Below are 18,962 nucleotides of genomic sequence, written 5' to 3'. Positions count from 1 at the left end.
TATAAAGCAACACATACAAGTCAACTTCAACTACCTAAAATCTAACGGAAAGGAAACGAAATTCATTTTCTGAAAAGAAAATCATTTTTAAAAATTCATTTCAGGTATCACAACAGATTTCATGTCCCATCTCATGGACTTTCTCTTCAACTTATAACTTCACTCAGAGTCCATGAATTTACATTTTATACAGAAAACTAGTGTACTTGGCTACCTGATTTCCCAACAAAGGAACCAGAAACTATTTCACTAACAGCACAATAGTGACCAAAAAAAGAGAAAAAACTAAAAAGTAGTTTTAGTACTCCAAATCAATACAGTTTGGTGCAGAAACAAGCAGTCCTCACTTATATGGTTTAACAGTTACAACTGTGCATATAACTGTGTGACAGTCAGTGTCTGATACTCAAAATACTATGCCTGAGCTAGGAGCAAAAGGTTAAATTGCTCTTAATAAGACAGCTTCCTATAGCCTGGCTAGTGTGGGTCAGTGGTTAAGTATTGACCTATGAACCAGGAAGTCACAGTTCAATTCCCCGTCAGGGCACATGCCTGGGTTTCCGGCTCGATCCCCAGTGTAGATCGAGCTCCCATCCTCTCTAAAATCAATAAAAACATATATTTTTTTAAAAATATAGCTTACTGTAAATATAAAGAAATACACAAAAGATGTTAAGAGATTTTCATCCCACGTCTCTAATATATGGGCTTATCATAATAAATGCTTACATATTTGTTGGTTAAAAAAATGAATGATTAAATAAATGAATAAATAAATGGTTGTTACAATCACTTTAGGCATATAAAAGGATATTTGTAGTTCATTGGAAAATTATGTGGAATATTTTATTCCCTATGATGCTAGAAATATCAGCTTTATAACTTATAAAACAATCACAACCATTTAAAATTCTTTGTGTTTGTCTCTACAAGTTATTAAACTGCTTAACTTTGGAAAAACTAATTCATTAATCAACAAATATTATCTTACTATATTTTCAAAAGGATGTTATAATCTTTTCCTTTGAAAAGATTAAGACAGACTCATTGCTTATAATCTAAGGAACAAAGAAAAAATTCAAGGCAGACTGACATGTGCCCTAATGAAGTTATGAAAAGGTGTTACAAATCAGATGAGGGAGACAACTTCTGAATCAGAGAAAGAGGAGTCAAGGAAAGTTTATTTAAAAAGTAGCCTTTGACTCTTCCTCGGCGCTGCCTACGGAGGTGGCAGCCATCTGCTACTGGGCACCATGGCTGCCCTCAGACCCCTCGTGAAACCCAAGATTGTCAAAAAGAGGACCAATGAAGTTCATCCGGCACCAGTCAGACCGATATGTCAAAATTAAGCGGAACTGGCGGAATCCCAGAGGCATTGACAATAGGGTGCGCAGAAGGTTCAAGGGCCAGATCTTGATGCCCAACATTGGTTATGGGAGCAACAAGAAGACAAAGCACATGCTGCCCAGTGGCTTTCGGAAGTTTCTGGTCCATAACGTCAAGGAGCTTGAAGTGCTGCTGATGTGCAATAAGTCTTACTGTGCTGAGATTGCTCACAACGTCTCCTCAAAGAACCGCAAAGCCATTGTGGAAAGAGCAGCCCAGCTGGCCATCAGAGTCACCAATCCCAATGCCAGGCTGCGCAGCGAAGAAAATGAATAGACAGATTGTGTACACATTGTATTTGTGTTAATAAAATCATAAAATTCTGCCATCTGGCATTTCAAAAAAATAAAAATTTAAAAAAAATAAAATAGAAAGTAGCCTTTGAAATAGGTCCTAGAAGATGAACAGAATTTAACAAGTCAAATTGCTGGGGGCAATCATTATAAAGAAATACATTCCACAGAGTCCAAATGGTAAGACAAAAATGGAAAATAGTATTAGTAATAATAGTAACTTTGATTCTTATGCAGCGACTAATATGTAACATCTAGAAAAGCAGTTTAAAGTCAGACCAAAATAAGGAGAATTTTAAATAGATTGCACTTCTCTGAATATTCACAACCATCTTATGCAGGAGGCATTAGTGTCCCTGTGTGAGGCACACTCCAATAATAGTGCTTCCTGCTATCCACGCCTTTGTGTAATCCCCTTCCCTTGAGTAATTTGCTCCTAACCAATTGAAGACCTCAATGTGGAGGGGATGTCACTTCCATGATTTGATTACACAAGATTCTAACTTCCACCTTACTGGTAGACTCTCTCCCTTGTTGAATTGATGAAGCAAGCTGCCATATGGAGCGGCTCCCATGGCAAGGAACTGAGAGCAGCTTTCAGATAACCACTGGCAAGGAAACCAGGCCCTCGGTGCAACAGCCTGCAAGAAACTGAATCCTGCCCGCTAATATGTAAGCTTAGAAGCAGATCCCTTCCCAGTTGAGCCTTCTGTGGTAGTAACCCCAGTCCTTGCCAACACCTTCGTTGTGCTTCATGAGATACCCTGAATACAAGGTATATAGCTCAGCCATGCCCAGACTCCTGAACCACAGAAACTCTGAGATAATAAATGAGTGCAATTTAAAACCACTAAGTTTATGGGTGGGGAGGGAGTTTGTTTTTGTTTGTTTGCAGCAATTGATAACTAATACAGCTGCCAATGTACAGATAAAGAAGTTGAAGCTCATAGTGATCATAGAACATAGCTAGAAAAAAGCAGAGCCCTTGCCCTAACTGGTTTGGCTCAGTGGATAGAGCATCGGCCTGTGGACTGAAGGGTCCCAGGTCCGATTCTGGTCAAGGGTGTGTACCTTGGTTGCGGGCACATCCCCAGTGGGGGGTGTGCAGGAGGCAGCTGATTGATGTTTCTCTCTCATCGATGTTTCTAACTCTCTATCCCTCACCTTCTTCTCTGTAAAAAATCAATAAAAATATATTTAAAAAAAAAAAAAGCAGAGCCCAGAGTCATACACTAGGCTACTTGGATCTAAAGTCTAAATTCTTTCTATTACATCACACTTCCAGTTTAAGGCACCCTAACTTAAATATTCAATAGCAGTTGCATACAACCAGTATCAAATAAGATATTTATAAATGGTATAGATTAATTAATGTGAACAGTTTTAAGCAAGTTTATACACAATTGTTTCATTTCAAAATTATGTACTTCTACAGTGATTTAGGCAAGGCAGCAGGCACTACATAGCCTTTCTCAGGCAAACATCTGTAAAGAGATTAAGTCACACTATTATTCAATATCAGTAATGAAAATAATCCAATTCTCTTGACTCACAACCTACTTAAATACAATCTCAAACTCCATAACTGTTGTTTCATTAACAACTACCATTCATTTGTTTTCTTTCTTTTTTTTTCAGATTAATTGAGTGCTTCCATAATAATGTCTAACATTAAATGAATCCCTCCTACACTTTAAAAGTAATATTCTTTTAATGTATTAATATGTAACTGACACATTTCAATTAGTTTTCTAGTAATGGTGATAGATTTGTACCGAATCATTCATCCTTTTTTTCTCCTATTTTCCTGGACTCTAAAACTAATGACAAACTTGTACCAACTAATGACAAACAATATAGTTAGTTGGTCTCATTTCTTACAGTTAACTCCTTTCCCCCTTGAGATTTCCTGCTCTTCACAGTTTTGTAACCTCCACTTTTACCATTACTAACACTGTCCTGTAAACACCCAAGTTAAGTAAGCCATAGCATTGAGAGAAAAAATAATATGTAACTACTTGGCCAGAAGTAGACTAACATTTGATTTAAGGATTTGTAGTAAAAAGGGCATTGGTGCATGGCAGAAAGAGCAGAAGCTTTGAGGTTAAACAAACCAGAGCTACAGTCTTGGTTCCACTAAGCTATCTGGCACATGGACACTCAATAAATTTGGTTTTCTCTCTCCTTTATTCACTCCAGCCCTCATTCCCCACTTTTTTTCAAGCCTCTAGTGCCAGTGAAGAAAATTAATAGTAAGTAAATGAGTTGGCTCAAGCTCAATTCATATCAACAACAAACACATCTTACCATATTCAGTCAACTCACAAATAAAAATGAATGGGTTAGGAGCGGGGGCTGGGAGAGGAAATCCACAAACCCTTGGGGGCAGGAAAGAAGCTACAATCAGGGTGCTTTCTTAGCCTGGACACTCCTCCAGGTACTCCTCTGATCCAGGTACTCTGCCTGCAGATAATCTCTAGCCCAAATTGGTCCTCTAACAGAATTCTGTGCCCTGGTACCTGGGGATCTCCTTGGAGACAGGGCTCTATGGCCGAGGATAAGGATCACAGGTGTCTTCCAGCCACTCCATGAGTGAGACAAGCTAAACAGCTGTGGGGCTCTCAGAACTCCCCAGTAGCATCAGCCACGACCCCCTGGATCATGCACCCGGCCTGGCATGGCCTGTGCTGATAGGGGTTGTGCTGGTAGCTATGGTCCTTTCTCTCCTCATTGCACTTGCTGCCAAATGCCACCTCTGCCGAAAATATCGCACCAGCTACCAGCACTGCCCACTGCCTGAGACAAGAAGGGGATCTGTCCAGAGATGAGTGAAAATGAGGATGAGGATGGCTGCATTAAGCCTGGGGACACAGGGTAGCAGGAACCATTTCAACTTCTGATCCCTGATCTTTGGACACCCTTTGCCCCCCATGCCTGACAGCTTAAGAATTATGAATACTACGTGGAAGGCAGGAACCTCAAGGGAGGTGGCTAGGAGTTGAGCAATCCTTCCTTCCCTAACACTAGGCACCAAAGTGACAGTGACCCTCTCTTGCTCAATAACCCTCAAAGGCTCCCTGCTATTCTCAGGATAAAACCAATCAAGGGCCTAAACTATGGAAATAAGCAATCCTTCCTTCCTTAACACTAGGCACCAAAGTGACAGTGACCCTCTCTTGCTCAATAACCCTCAAAGGCTCCCTGCAATTCTCAGGATAAAACCAATCAAGGACCTAAACTATGGAAATAAGGCCTCTGTCAGCCTCTTGGTTTCCTTTCTTGCCTTTCCCTAGTATGCTCCCCACTTACTCATTATTATTACATACCAGATGGTAACATTTTAGCAGATGAATATCAGAGTGCCAAGTTTCTTACAGAAAATTTTTCCCATCAACAAAGTGGGTAATCCTTAACAAAATGGTTAAAAAAAAATTTTTTTTTAATTTTTTAAAGAATGAGTTAACTTACTTTCTGACACCTGCTGGAGAAGTTAATCTGCACATCATCAACAACTATGTAGAGGCACTAACAGATATAGTTTCCAAAATTCAGACTAATATTAAAACATTACATAATTGTCCAGAAATCATAATGCATTAACTCTACATTGTATAGCAGAAGCACTATCATGGAAAAGCACAAAGGCTTTGAGTCCTGGCTTGACTCCAAGTTATTTAAACTCTCTGGATCTGTTACCTCATCTATAAAACTGTGATAATGATATCTACCTAACGAAGACTCGTTGAGAGATTAAATTAGATTACATGTGATGTGAAGTGTCCCCGCACTTCACTTTAATGGCTAAACAAATATTAGCCCCCCCCCCCTTCTCCTGGTTATCTGACTCATCACTTTTCAAAGGCCTTCCTTCAAAAATAGTTTTATGTTCCTCCTTCCCTCAAAAATGTGGAATAGTTGGAAATGATGATGGAATCAATCAACTGCATTGTATTGTCTTTTGAACAGTAAAGAATTTAGGTCATGATAACCAGGCTTACAATACTCTAAATTTGAAAACAAGACTCAAAACTTTTCATTTTACTTTTATTTCATATATGCTTTTTTCCTAATACAAATGGACCAGTCAGTAAAGTTAAGAGATCATTTACCTGCATCCATGGATCAAAGCTACTCTCGCTAAACAGAAATAAGGGCAGACAACATGCACTACAGTAATTGCCTCAGTAGTCTGCCCTGGTTAGAGGGTACTTACTTGTCTTTTTGCTCTATCATCTTTACTTCCCACTCAAGTGATCTGGGAGTAGCCAAGGTAATAATTTCCTCTCCTGAACTATTATTATGGAGCTAAAAGAACATGTATAACATCCTTCTCAGCTTCTTTCTTCCATCTTAACCCTGGCTATATATTTTAAGGCTGATCTGGTCTTCACAGAGGAAGGAGCAATACTGTGCTCCCTTCAGGTGTTCAGTTTTTATATGTGAAAATTAACCTCTCATTTCATATTCCATTTATTCTCTCAACAAATACTTATTGTCATATACTATATGCCAAAGATACCACTAGCCTAGAAGTACAAAGGTTTCCAGATCATTTATAAACTGCAAGATTAGTTTCCAAGGAAAGGTATAATCAAGATGTATCTATCAAAAAAAGCAAATGAGCCAAAAGCAAAAATACAAAACAGCAGTCTACAAAGAGCAGGCCCTAAATTACGTAATGTCCCAAATTCCTTTTTTTTCCAAATGGCAAGTTGGATATACGTTATCTGTTATAACTTCTCTCCTGAAAACAAACACCTTTGTCTCTTGAGGTTAACTCAGTGTTGACAATCAACTGTGTCCTTTGGTATAACCAAGAGAGCAATCAACCTCTTGCCCGTTTTCTTCTTCCCCTCGGAAATGTCCCATGGAATGTGCCATTTACTTTCCTAACATGTTAACTCTCTTTATTCACTCACAAGAGTCACACATAGGATAAGATTTGGCATACATACCCTTCCTAAACCACTAGTAGCTACTAGTGGTTGCTAAGGAAATAAAGAGGAAGTGGTAAGAGGAGACAAGAGTAGGAATTAATCTCACACATATTGGTCCAGACAGGGAAAGTATTAAAATATTTCAGGTTTTGAGGTTAGAGATTTTCCCCCTTGAGAATCATAAAAATATTAATATCAAAACATAGATTTCATTGGCTGCCATTTGTGGCAAATGAATGAATTTGATTTGTTTGAAATCAACTATCTGCTTCTATACACTATTCTTCAAAAATCCAAAACACCAATGATCACATTTAAGCACTAAAATAATATAAACCAGAATTGCTGTTACCACTTTGGTGAAACACAGGAAAACAATTATTTCCAAAATTAATTTTCTCAATTTCCTTCAACTACACCAGTTTTATTTTGCATTTCCTTCCCTGCAATGAATTTGGAGAACTGTCATTCCCACATCTAAGTTTGAGTCTAATCAACATAAGCTAAAAAGAGGAAGAAAAACAAAAGAAAGAAAATTGGTCCAAGATATTTAAACATAAAAGAATATGCTGAAAATCACACTCCAGTGTCTTTTTTAAAGTTCCAAGCAATGGTTCAGTTTCCCCTTTTCTCTCCCCCCTACCCCCGCCCCCGCCCAGTTCTGTACACCCTCATGCCCCTTCCCCCAACCCCACTTCGCCCAGACAGAGGGTAACAGTCTGAGCTGCCCTGGTTGAGTTGATCCTAAAGTTAACATTCAGCAGCCCATTTCCAGACAGCAGCGCTAAATCTATTTGGATAAAACGCGTGTGACCCAGACAGTTGGCATTTGGCCCAAACGCGTTGCACCGGCAGCTCAAATAAAAACAAGAGTAAGAAACTCACTCTCTTGTTCCCTCTCAGTGCGCTTTCTCACTCTCTCGCTCTCTTTTCTTCTAGTACAACAAGGAAAGAAATTACTGAAGACAGGAATTATAGTACACATTATCAGAAGGCAGCTTTCCAATAACCCCTCCAGCACTCACCCCCACCCCAAATCCCTAAACTTTGATCCCATGTACCATATAAACAGACATACCCCGATATTCAAGGCTCCGGAGGGATATGAGTCTAGCACGTCCCAAGTGGCCAAAAGTAAATCAAAAACACACGCTTCCATCTCTTTGATTAGCCTATTAAGAGCTTAACATATCCTAGAGCATCGGGGCTCCAGCTAGCACGTTAATTCTGCCCTCTGAGCCCAGGCATAAACTATGCACTTGTCTGGCTACTTAAGACACTGACATGAAACCATAAAATGCAGGTTTTTCTTTAAGAAAACTGGAAATCAGCTTAAATACACACCATTATTACTTTCCTGATTACTATTTGGTGATGAGTTAAAAGACCACAATAATCATAATTAAGTCATATTTCACAAAACATATTCTATTCTTATAATAAACGTATATATTTTTGCATCATAAAATACTTGCAAGACCCAGAATTCTCCAACTCCCGAGTAGTCTGGAGTTAAAAAGATTTCTATCTGTAAAATGAGTTCAGTCAAGCTCACTCATTGCCATTAAAACACACACACACACACACACACACACACACACACACACACACACAGAAAAAGGTTTTCTACGCGTTATTCGGAAGACAAGCAAAGCACACGCTTTAATTTAAAAAAAACAAAACGGTTTCATTGAATATTGTGGAGTCTTCCTTACCGTTTTCATCTTCAAATTCTGATAAAAAGTAAGTTTCAAACAATAGAGATTGCACTGGACGACTCACGTACTGCCTTCTCCTCTCTTAGCTTTTTTTTTTCCTGCCCCCCTTTGCAAAGCCACAGCAGTCAGTTAGTTATTCTGCAGCCAGAATAAAACCCTCTAGTCTGGCTAACCCGGGTTTTAGAGAACGGACTTTCCGATTTGGCAGAAAAAGAGATGCCTTCAATACAACCAGGTTATCATCCTGAGATGCTGCCTTTGCAAACCCCTTTTTCTCCCGCACGCGCCCCCCACCCGGCCAAAAAAAAAAAAAGAGAGAGAGAGAGAGAGAGAGAGGAAGAAAGAAAGAAAAAAAAGAAAGGAAAGGGAAAAAGAAAGGAAGGGAGAAAAAAGACTTATTGGGGGTGGAAAGGGTGCCCTTTCTTCCTGGACAGCTTAGTGCCTTTGCTATGCAAATAACATGTGAAGAGCATCAAAAGGTATCAGGAGAAAAGAAGACAAGAGGAGCAAAGTTTGTTGAAGTAGGTCTCACTACCGGCCCCCAGCCAACTTAGAATTGCAGCAGAATATTGGCAGCTTTTCCTCGGAGGCAGAGCACTGACGTCAGTGTGCAGATGTGCCGGCGTCGGGTGCGCATGTGTCCTGGGCCGTCACGTGGAGGGGGAGGGGAGGTAGAGGTACAATCGGGGTAACCAACTACCAGCCATTCAGAAGGGCTTAGACAATGTCAACTTTTCCACCCTGTGAATGAGAGAAATCCTGGCCCTTCTAACCTCAATCCCCTACCCCACTCCGCCTCTTTGCCTCCTCCGCCTCTAACCTCTTTTAGAAATTCTAGCCTGGTTTGTGATTAGTTGTTTCTTGGAAAAAGGAAGGGGGAGGGAGAGGATGAATGACTTTAAATGAACTAATGTCACTGCTAAGATCTCTGGTGTCCTTTTCCTTGTATTTTTAAATCCACAAAACAAAAATACTAAAAAGTGCACATAAACAGTACCTTTGAGGAAAATTACAGCAAGTTTACATCACTGACAGATTTCAAGACTCCGAAACCACATGTGCACAAAATGCCTCTCTCAAAAATACATCTCTACGAGTAATATTGCCACAGCAAGGGAGTACAGACTAAAGTAAACTAAGACCAGCACATTTTCTATCCGATTACCGACTTCAGGTTATGTGGGGCTTTAAAAGGAAAAAAAAAAAAAAAAAAAAAGTGGGGGAGGAGGGAGCGGGGGAAGAGAAAGAAGCTTGCATTATTTCCAGATGAGGGTGAGACTGGATGGTGTTTTAAAGTGCAACCGGGGAAAGCTACAAGTGGAGTGTATTTTTTTTTAATTCAGTACATTGAATGAAACCTCAATGACTGCCCAAAAGAAAATAAATCCAAAGTCAGACCCCCAGAAAAGAGGGAGGTGGAGGGGGGAGAGAGGACAGGAACCCTGCTGTGATCTAAAGATAAACAAACAAAACCTCAAAACTGGTTCTTCAAGCTTCCCAGTCCCACCCTCCCGCCCTCCACCCCTCCACCCCAGAAGCCAGTCCTTACTTTAAGGATAAAACACCACTACAACGTAGCACTTTCACTTTCATTTGCTGGGAGAAAGCCACTGGCATAAAACTGTGGGGGAAATGCCCAAATATGTTTTCCATGTCCTAAGCAAGCAAACAAAGTCTGGCACACCAATCGGAAACAGGAGGGGGGGGGGAGTGAAAATAGCTCAGGACAAATGTTGTCTTTCAGCGGTGGAATCTGCTGCATCATTTATCTGTTTCTACCGTTGAGTGCAGGATAGGAAGAGGTTTAAGAGTTTCCAAGGTTGGGGTGGGGGTGGAGGAATTGACGCCTTGAAATTCCAGTCGGTAGTTAACGCCAAGTCAATTTCCGATGGCCAGAACCAGAAAAGGGAATTGGACCGGAGGGAAGGGGGTGGGGAGGAGGACCTTTCTGAAAACAGGCGCTTAGGTTTCAAGCTTCTGCTAACATTATTGCTCATTTGATTTTTTTTTTTCTTCCTACACCGGAGGTAGTAGGTGTAATTCTTCTGGTGAATACATGAATAGTTGGCTAAAAGAAGGCATGAATCAGACTGAGATCGTCCAAGAATTCTTTTTTGAGGGTTGAAAGGGTAAAGCATCTGTCCACAGTCAATAGTCCTCATCTTGACCTTAAATCAGTAGTATTTGGCTCAATGCCATTTATAACGTAGAAATACTTTCTGTGGTTGGCATTCACAGTTTTAAATAAAGATGATTCATATAGAAACACAGATATTTGCATTAGCACACAAGAGGTGGCTGATCTCCTAGCAATAATTGTAAACGTCAAAAATAAGAAGAGTGGACACAGAGCTGTTTTTGCATCAAACCCATCCTTTAAATTGTTGTGGACTTTGTCCTTAATTTTTCAAAAACTGGTGGTGGATAAACACAGCCATCACAGAAAACTAACTTAAGGTGTGAGTACTAATCATTTCTATAAGCTTTTGAAAAATTTTTACTCTCAACTAAGACAAACTGCCCTAGGAAGTAGCAATATTGTAAAGGAAAGGAGCTTATCTAATAAGAAGTGGACTTTGACTAATTACTTATTCAAAGAGTGCCATCCTGTGTCTAAACAGAGTAATGAAAATTTCCCAAAAGATTCCTTTTCCCCTCCAAATGACTGTGAATTTAAAACACAGTATTATTAAGGGTGAAAAATTATTAGCGAGAGAAATGGATCCATGTGTATGTGTGTATGTGGGTGTTTGCATTTGAATTGCATTACAGAGAATTCCAACACATACAAAAGTAGAAAACTCCATGTATCCACCATCCAGTTTCAACAAACCAGTTTTGTGGCACACACATTCAAGTAAAATAAAAGGACTGAAAAAATAAATAACCATCACTACATCATTATTACTCTTAGAAAAATAATTTCTTAATTTCATAAGATATCAGATTTTCTCAATTGCAAAAAAAGGCTTTTTTTTAAACTTCCTTTTATTGGAATCAGGATCCATATATTGTATTAGGTTGATCTCTTGTGTCTTTTTAAAATTTTGTTGTTGTTAATCTTCACCCGAGGATATTTTTCCACTGATTTTTAGTGAGCATGGAAGAGAGAGGGAAAGACAGAGAGAAACATTGATGTGAGAGAAACACATCTATTGGTTGCCTCCTGTGTGAGCCCTGACCAGGGTCGGAGCTGGGGAGAACCCTGCAACCAAGGCACCTGCCCTTGACCAGAATCGAACCCTTTGGTCTGCAGGCCCATGCTCTATCCACTGAACCAAACCAGCTAGGGCCCTTGTCTTTTTTAAAAAAAACAAAACACCTTTTTATTGAAGTAGAAAATGCATACAGAAAAGTGCATAAATATAAAACTTGATGAAAGTGTTCAATCCAATAAATTTTCACAAAGTGAGTGTGCCCATGTAACCATGTAATTCTTTTCATCTATTTCAATCTATCAGTTCTCCCTCATTTCTTCTTTAACCTGAAATATAAATGCTATATTAATAACTTGCCATCTTAAAACTACATATATCACTTTCATATGCATGGAAATGTTTTAGTGTACTATCCAGGCATTAGTTCTTAGTTTAATCATATGAAACAAATTTAAATTTAACCCTGAATGAATTTCATTTGCAGTAGAAATTCTTTAAAATTATTTTAACAACCAATCCTTTACTCTTCAAAAACTTTTTCTTATAGCTTTCCTTTTCTCTGTTAAATTAAAAAATGAAGACAGAGTAGAGTTGACCACAAACCCCCTATTTATACCTACAAAAAGCTATGTGAGCAGTTCTTAGAATCCTAATAAATCTAAGTGAATAGAGCCCTTTCAGGAAATCAAAGATATAATAAATGGAAATGTGAGAGGAAGCAATTTGTTTGCATGTAAGTGTGTATGTATGTACACATGTATGTACACATGTATGTATTAATGTATGTATGTATTTCAGAGACTGAAAAACAGAAGCAATGTCAGAAAAGTTTGAGAGCCAATGAATCAGGACTGAGAAATTTTTAAAGGTAAAAAGGTAGACTTCTAACTTACAATTTTTAATACATAAGCATGCAAATTTAACTTAATTTTTTAAAATAAAAACTAAGGTATTTCTTAAAATTAGACTATACTCGTATTTTAAGAAAAAGAGATGGAGAGCCCTGGCCGGTGTTGCTCAGTGGATAGAGTGTCAGCCTGCGGACTGAACGGTCCCAGGTTCGATTCCAGCCAAAGGCACATGCCTGGGTTGCGGGCTCGATCCCCAGTAGGGGGCGTGCAGGAGGCAGCCAATCAATGATTCTCTCTCATCATTGATGTTTCTCTCTCTCTCCTTCTCCCTTACTCTCTGAAATCAATAAAGAAATATATTTTTTTTTAAAAAAAGAGATGGAGAATTCTGATTTTATGCTTGGTTGGAATTATTAAATTGGAGCAGGTGACTATCTCTAAAGATGATAAATTTTGAATTCTACATCCAAACATTAAAATCAGATTCAAGCCCTGACTTAGTAGCTCAGCTAGTTAGAACATCATCTCGATATGCCAAGGTTCTGGGTTTGATCCCCAGTCAGGACACATACAAGAATCAACTAATGAATGCATAAATAAAGTGGAACAACAGATCAATGTTTCTCTCTCTCTAAAATAAATTTTTAAAAATTAAAATTAAATTTAAAAATAGATTCAACACATTAAAACCAAAGTTTTATACACTTTCTACACATACATTTTATTTTTTCAGTGAGACTGGATTTGAATTTGATATAGTGAAAACAAATATTTTTTAATCTTTTTAAGGATTATTGTAGCATTTCTTAAGTAAGATGCAAAAGCTCAAAGCATAGAGAAAAAATTGATAAATTTAACTTAAATTAAAAATGTAAAAACCACTAAAAAGTAAAATATAAGCTAGAGATTAGGAGAATTTGCAACACATGTAAATGAAATATAATAAATTTCTAGAGCATTGAAAGAACTGTCACAAATCTATAAGACTATCAACATAAGAAACTAAGAAACGTATCCACTTACCTGTAGAGAATTTTCATGAGTTTCTTTGAGCCAAACTGACAACTATTGCCAGGAAGCAAAATCTCAACGAATTGAGAAAATGCTCTGGAGAATGGGAGTTTTGCAGCTTATTTTATACACTAAAATAAAAGGAGAAGACGTAAGAAGTGTTATATGAAATCCATTGGTGGTAGATTAGGGAGGCGGGAGAAAGCAAAGCGTGGAAATCTCTGGGATTGGATAAAAAGCAAAATGGAGAGACACGAACTTCTTTTACATTGGTGGATACAGTATTAGTTAATAATTGACCTTTACAGCACATAGAGACGGTATGCGTGGACTGAGATAACAATGAGTGATTCTGTGGTCTTGTGCTCTAGTGCAGGTCTGGAAAATAAGATTACTCTGACATTTCAGAGGTATGTTGTCTTAGACGCAAAAAGACAATTGACAGTCTCACTTAGGTAAAGATTGACCTTTGTCAAGGAAGCTACAGGCTTAGGACATGACTACCCACCATGTCTGGCCGTTAGTTAGGAATTTGCATGTTCAGACCATTTTATGTGGTTCCTTTTGGTTTCTTTTTTTTTTTTTTTTTTTTGATTTTTTTACAGAGAGGAAGAGAGAAACATCGATGAGAGAGAAACATCAATCAGTCGCCTCCTGCACACCTCCTATTGGGGATGTGCCCGCAACCAAGGTACATGCCCCTGACTGGAATTGAACCTGGGACCCTTCAGTCCGCAGACCGGCGCTCTATCCACTGAGCCAAACCGGTTAGGGGCCTTTTGGTTTCTGAGTTTGTAAGTCCCGCTACACAGGCCTCCCCTGAGCTAGTCAGGTTTGGTAGATGGCCTCTATTTCATCCCCAAGAGAGATAGGCCAAAATAATTAAAAATAGGAAAATGGCATGAATAGAAAAGTCACAGGAGAAAAAAAAGCTAATGACCAATAAATGAATAAGGGAGTGTTCAATCTTGTTAGTAATCATTGAAATGGAAACGCTTCTCTTTCATTAGAGTGCTAAGACTGTGAAAATTTAATAATATCAAGTGTTGCCCTAAACCGGTTTGGCTCAGTGGATAGAGCATCGGCCTGCGGACTGAAGGGTCCCAGGTTTGATTCTGGTCAAGGGCATGTACCTTGGTTGCAGGCACATCCCCAGTAGGGGGTGTGCAGGAGGCAGCTGATCTATGTTTCTCTCTCATCGATGTGATGTTTCCAACTCTACTCTCTCCCGTCTTCTCTGTAAAAAATCAACAAAATATTTTTTTAAAATATCAAGTGTTTGGGAGAATGTCCAGAGCAAACTGGACATCGGATATACTATTGATGGAAGCACAAATTAAGTGCAAACACCAAGGAGAGCAATTTGGCAATATCTCATAAAGAGGAAGATGTGCTAGCTAGTCTTTGACCCGGTCTTGCATTTTTAAGTATATAACCTTAAGAAGTTCTTGCACATGGGAATCCCCATTAGTAATTACAACAACACAATTTGTAGCAGTGAATAATTGGAAACCACCTAAATGATTACCAATAGGAAAATAAATTGTAACCTATTCCTACAATAGAATTTTACCTGATAGTTAAATGATGAATTATATACAGGTATCAATGTGGATAAATTATATAACATTGAGTTGAAATGCTACAATAGGACACATTACAATTCATATTGGGGTAGGATGTATGTACCACTTATATAAATTTTTAATACCACACTAAATATATATCTCAGACTTACAAAAGTGTACACAGGAAGAACATGAGATCTTAAAGGTCACAGTTACCTGGGGGGCAAGAGAAACAAATGGGGTTAAGGAGGAGCACAATGTGGGCATCAACTAAATCTGTAAAATTTTGTTTTAAAAACAGAACAACCGGAATTATTATTTTCAAATGTTTGACATCTGCTCATTCAGGGTATTTAGTATACATGGTGTCGACTTAAGAAACGTCCAAACACGTAGAGAATTTTTATGAGTTTATTTGAGCCCAAACGGATGCCAGTTGCTGGGAAGCAAGATCTCCAGTGCTCCAGAGAATAACAGTTTTGCAGTTTCAAATTAAGGGGGGAAGTAAGGAAGATTACATGAAGGTGGGAGAAAGCAAAGATTAGATTACAGACTAGTTAACATGATTATGTGCTCTTTTGAGTGTGGTTTCTGAAGGATCTGCAAAAGCATTTAAAAAAATGTGTCTCGCAGTATAGAAACAATGGACAGGGCTTGCTTAAGGCAAAGATAAAACTTTTACTAAAGAAGTTACAGGCCTGGAGCATGACTACCCCATGACCTGCCCAGTTAGGAATTTATGATCACATCATCCTGTGAGTTTACTTTCCATAGAACCCCTATTTTGTCCCATATTTTAATCTCTGTGTAGTTGGAATTAATACAACTTTACAAAAATGAAAAAAAAAAAAAGATTACTGTTGCCTTAGCCGGTTTGGCTCAGTGGATAAAGTGATGGCCTATGTACTGAAGGGTCCAGGGTTCAATTCCAGTCAAGGGCACATTCCCAGGTTGTGGGCTCAATCCCCAGTAGGGGGCATGCAGGAGGCAGCCAATCAGTGATTCTCTCTCATCATTGATATTTCTATCTTGTTCTCCCTCTCCCTTCCCCTCTGAAATCAATAAAAATATATTTTTAAAAAATAAGATTACTGTTATTTGTTATTACAATTTATCTGGAAATTTCAGAAAGACTTTCATACTTTAAATTTGCAATTATCAATATAATGATATATTATGGATGAGCAAAGCTAACTGAAATTCTGTATATGATTTATCATATTTCAGTCTTTTGTTTATCATAGAGAATGACAAAAAATAGTTTCATTTTAACCTCTCTTTCCTTATCTACTTTTTTTTTTTATAGTATGAGATCAATAGCAGTAAAGGGGAAAAAAGGGAGAAGAAAAGAGTGGGTATAATCCATGGTTGATAATATATTATAAAATATCTAACATTCAAAAAGAAGGAAGAGAAAAATTAAGTCAAAGCTAACAGCAAAGACCTTGATCTAACAGCAAAGACCCTGACATACTACTAATAATCACCTACTCTTCAGCATTGTGCAAAGGGCTAAGAAGTATAAAAAAATAAGACAAAGTTCCTTGCCTCAATACATTTACGAATTGGAAACAAGATTAAAGTGTGATAAGGGAAAATGCAATAAGTTATATAATTTAGCAACATACAGTGAAGTGCTGTGGGAATCAAGTAATAGAGACCTCAGTGAAGTCTAAATGATTTTTCTGACATCCATGTTGTCAATGAGCTCCCAGCAACATTCAGTTTAGTTGGTCACTCCCAACTTCTAGGACTGCTTTGTTTTCTTCCCTCGGGTTCTGTGACAAGACTCTTCCTAGTTCCCCTCCTATCCTAATGTTCCTTCTTCCTTCCCTACTCAATCACTAGGCTGTGTGTTCGATTCCTGGTCAGCACACATACAAAAATCAACCGTTGAGTGCACAAATAAGCAGCTTCTCTCCCCCTTTCTCTCTCTCTAAAGTCAATCAATCAACAAATCAGTGTTTCTCCCCCCCTTTCTCTCTCTCTAAAGTCAATCAATAAAAATAAACTAAAATGAAAATAATAAAATGCCCAGGAGTCTGTTCTGATATCCATTCTATTCTCTGTCAACTGATTTTTCTTTTGATTACTGTATTCTCTTCATAGCTTTGGAGAACACCTATATGCCAAAGACTCCTATATCTAAATGTCTGCTTGAGTGTATGTAATATGCAACATAAACTTCATGTGACCTAAACAGAACTCAACCTGTTTCTCCATCTTTTCCATTTGGTAAATGCAATCCCAATTCACCAAGTCCCTAGCCACTGTACCTTCTTCAGCTCACTTTTTAGTTTTCTTAACATGTGTTTTATATACACTGAGCAAAGTTTTTAGCTGTATGTAGCAGGAGGGAGAAGTGTGTCTATTCCATTTTCATTTGGAAACTAGAATTCGTCTCTGCTATGGTCTGAATGTTTGTACCCCCAATTCATATATTGAATGCCTAATGCCTAATGTAATGGGTATTGGAAGGTGGGGCTTTAGAAAGGTGCTTAGGTTATTAGGTGGAACCCTCATAAATTGGATTACTGTTCTTATAAAAGAGACCCCTACAGCGATCCCTCACCCTGTACCAGGCGTCCTCAAACTACGGCCCGCGGGCCACATGCGGCCCACCAAGGACATTTATCTGGCCCGCCGGGTGCCGCTGCCTGTCCTGCTTAGCAGCCGACTCGTCCCGGGCCCATAGTGCGCATAGGAATTTGTTCATAGTTTTTTTTTTTAAACTATAGTCCGGCCCTCCAACGGTCTGAGGGACAGTGAGCTGGCCCCCTGTTTATAAAGTTTGAGGACCCCTGCCCTGTACACATTGGAGTGAGAAGGCAACAGCTGTGAACCAGGAAGAAGGCCTTCACCTGACCACGCTGGCTCCCTGATCTCAGACTTCCAGCCTCCAGAACTGTGAGAAATAAATTTCTGTTGTTTATAAGTTACCAAGTTGGGATTATTTTGTTATAGAAGCCCAAACAGTCTAACAAACTCTCTCTCCTTTATTTTTACATTTTCAATAAATTTATTTTTTATTAAGTGTCTCTAAAGTCGTTTTATTGATATAATTTTGAGATGTATATCTTCTTATTAATTTTTGGGGCACTCTATATACATTTCATATTTGAGTTCTTTGTTGAATATATATAGTAAATACTTTCTCCAATTCTACAGTTTACCTCTCTAAAGGTGTTTTCCTTTTTTATAAACAGAAATTCCTTTTCAAAAAAATTGTTTTAAATATATAGTCCATTTTAACGTTTTTCTCTTTTATGTTTAGGGAATTTTGCAGTCTCTTAAAGAGATTTTTTTGCTCACTTTTTAAAAATATTTTTTCATTGATTTTGAGAGGGAGAAAGAGAGAGAGAGAGAAGGGGGAGAGCGAGACATCAATGTAAGAGAGAAACATGAATTAGTTGCCCGCTGTATGCACCCTGAATGGGAACCAAACCCGAAACCTTAGCATTGCCCTGACCTTTTGGTGCACGGGACGATGCTCAACCAACTGAGCCATACCAGCCAGGACTTTGCTTACTTTTTATAATTTTTTCCTTACAAAAAAACAAAACCCAAACAAACAATAAACCCATTGGTTTCTTTATAATATGTTGCTGTCCTAGAGAGAAAACAACACTTTCCCTGCTGCCATTATACAGTAAGAATGCATATCATGCTCCATAATCAAAACAAACATGTTATATCCTAAAATAAGCAAAAAAAATTAGATATTTTTTTCTCATCTTCAAAACACCATAAATATTTCCCACAAGTTAGCTTCCTACCAAATATTTATTCTTTACTTCTGCAATACTGATGCCTAAAGATACATTACAACTTATATGCGCATATGATAATGATGTGGAAAATAATGGAACCAGAAATGTTAATAGAGATGTACAATCATCAAAAAACACAGGATAAGACTAAACAAGGTCTTATTCAACTGGTTTAAATTTTCAACCAAATAGAGATTTAAATTCTTCTAAATCAATCCATGTGCACACATTAACCAATAAGAAAGTTAAATATGTTTTGTGGCAAGCTAA

At 38.2% G+C, this 18,962-nt stretch overlaps 1 protein-coding gene and 1 pseudogene across 2 annotated transcripts in view; one reads left to right on the top strand and one right to left on the bottom strand.

The window, feature by feature from the left end:
- ADAMTS6 (ADAM metallopeptidase with thrombospondin type 1 motif 6) overlaps positions 1 to 8,468 on the bottom strand; it is a 236,695-nt gene extending 228,227 nt beyond the window's left edge. Inside the window, exon 1 of the mRNA XM_080678095.1 lies at positions 8,332 to 8,468. The gene's annotated coding sequence lies outside the window, so the exon portion shown is untranslated. The remainder of the gene's footprint in view (positions 1 to 8,331) is intronic.
- Positions 1,239 to 1,707, top strand: LOC308253090 (large ribosomal subunit protein eL32-like; annotated as a pseudogene). The gene has a single exon. The product of its transcript is annotated as a large ribosomal subunit protein eL32-like (transcript).
- Positions 8,469 to 18,962: the final 10,494 nt, after the last annotated feature.

The sequence above is a fragment of the Plecotus auritus genome, assembly GCF_963455305.1.
Source record: "Plecotus auritus genome assembly, chromosome: 7".
Taxonomy (NCBI): Eukaryota; Metazoa; Chordata; class Mammalia; order Chiroptera; family Vespertilionidae; genus Plecotus; species Plecotus auritus.
The sequence above is the reverse complement of the archived record's forward strand: the minus strand, read 5'-3'. Positions and strand labels throughout refer to the sequence as shown.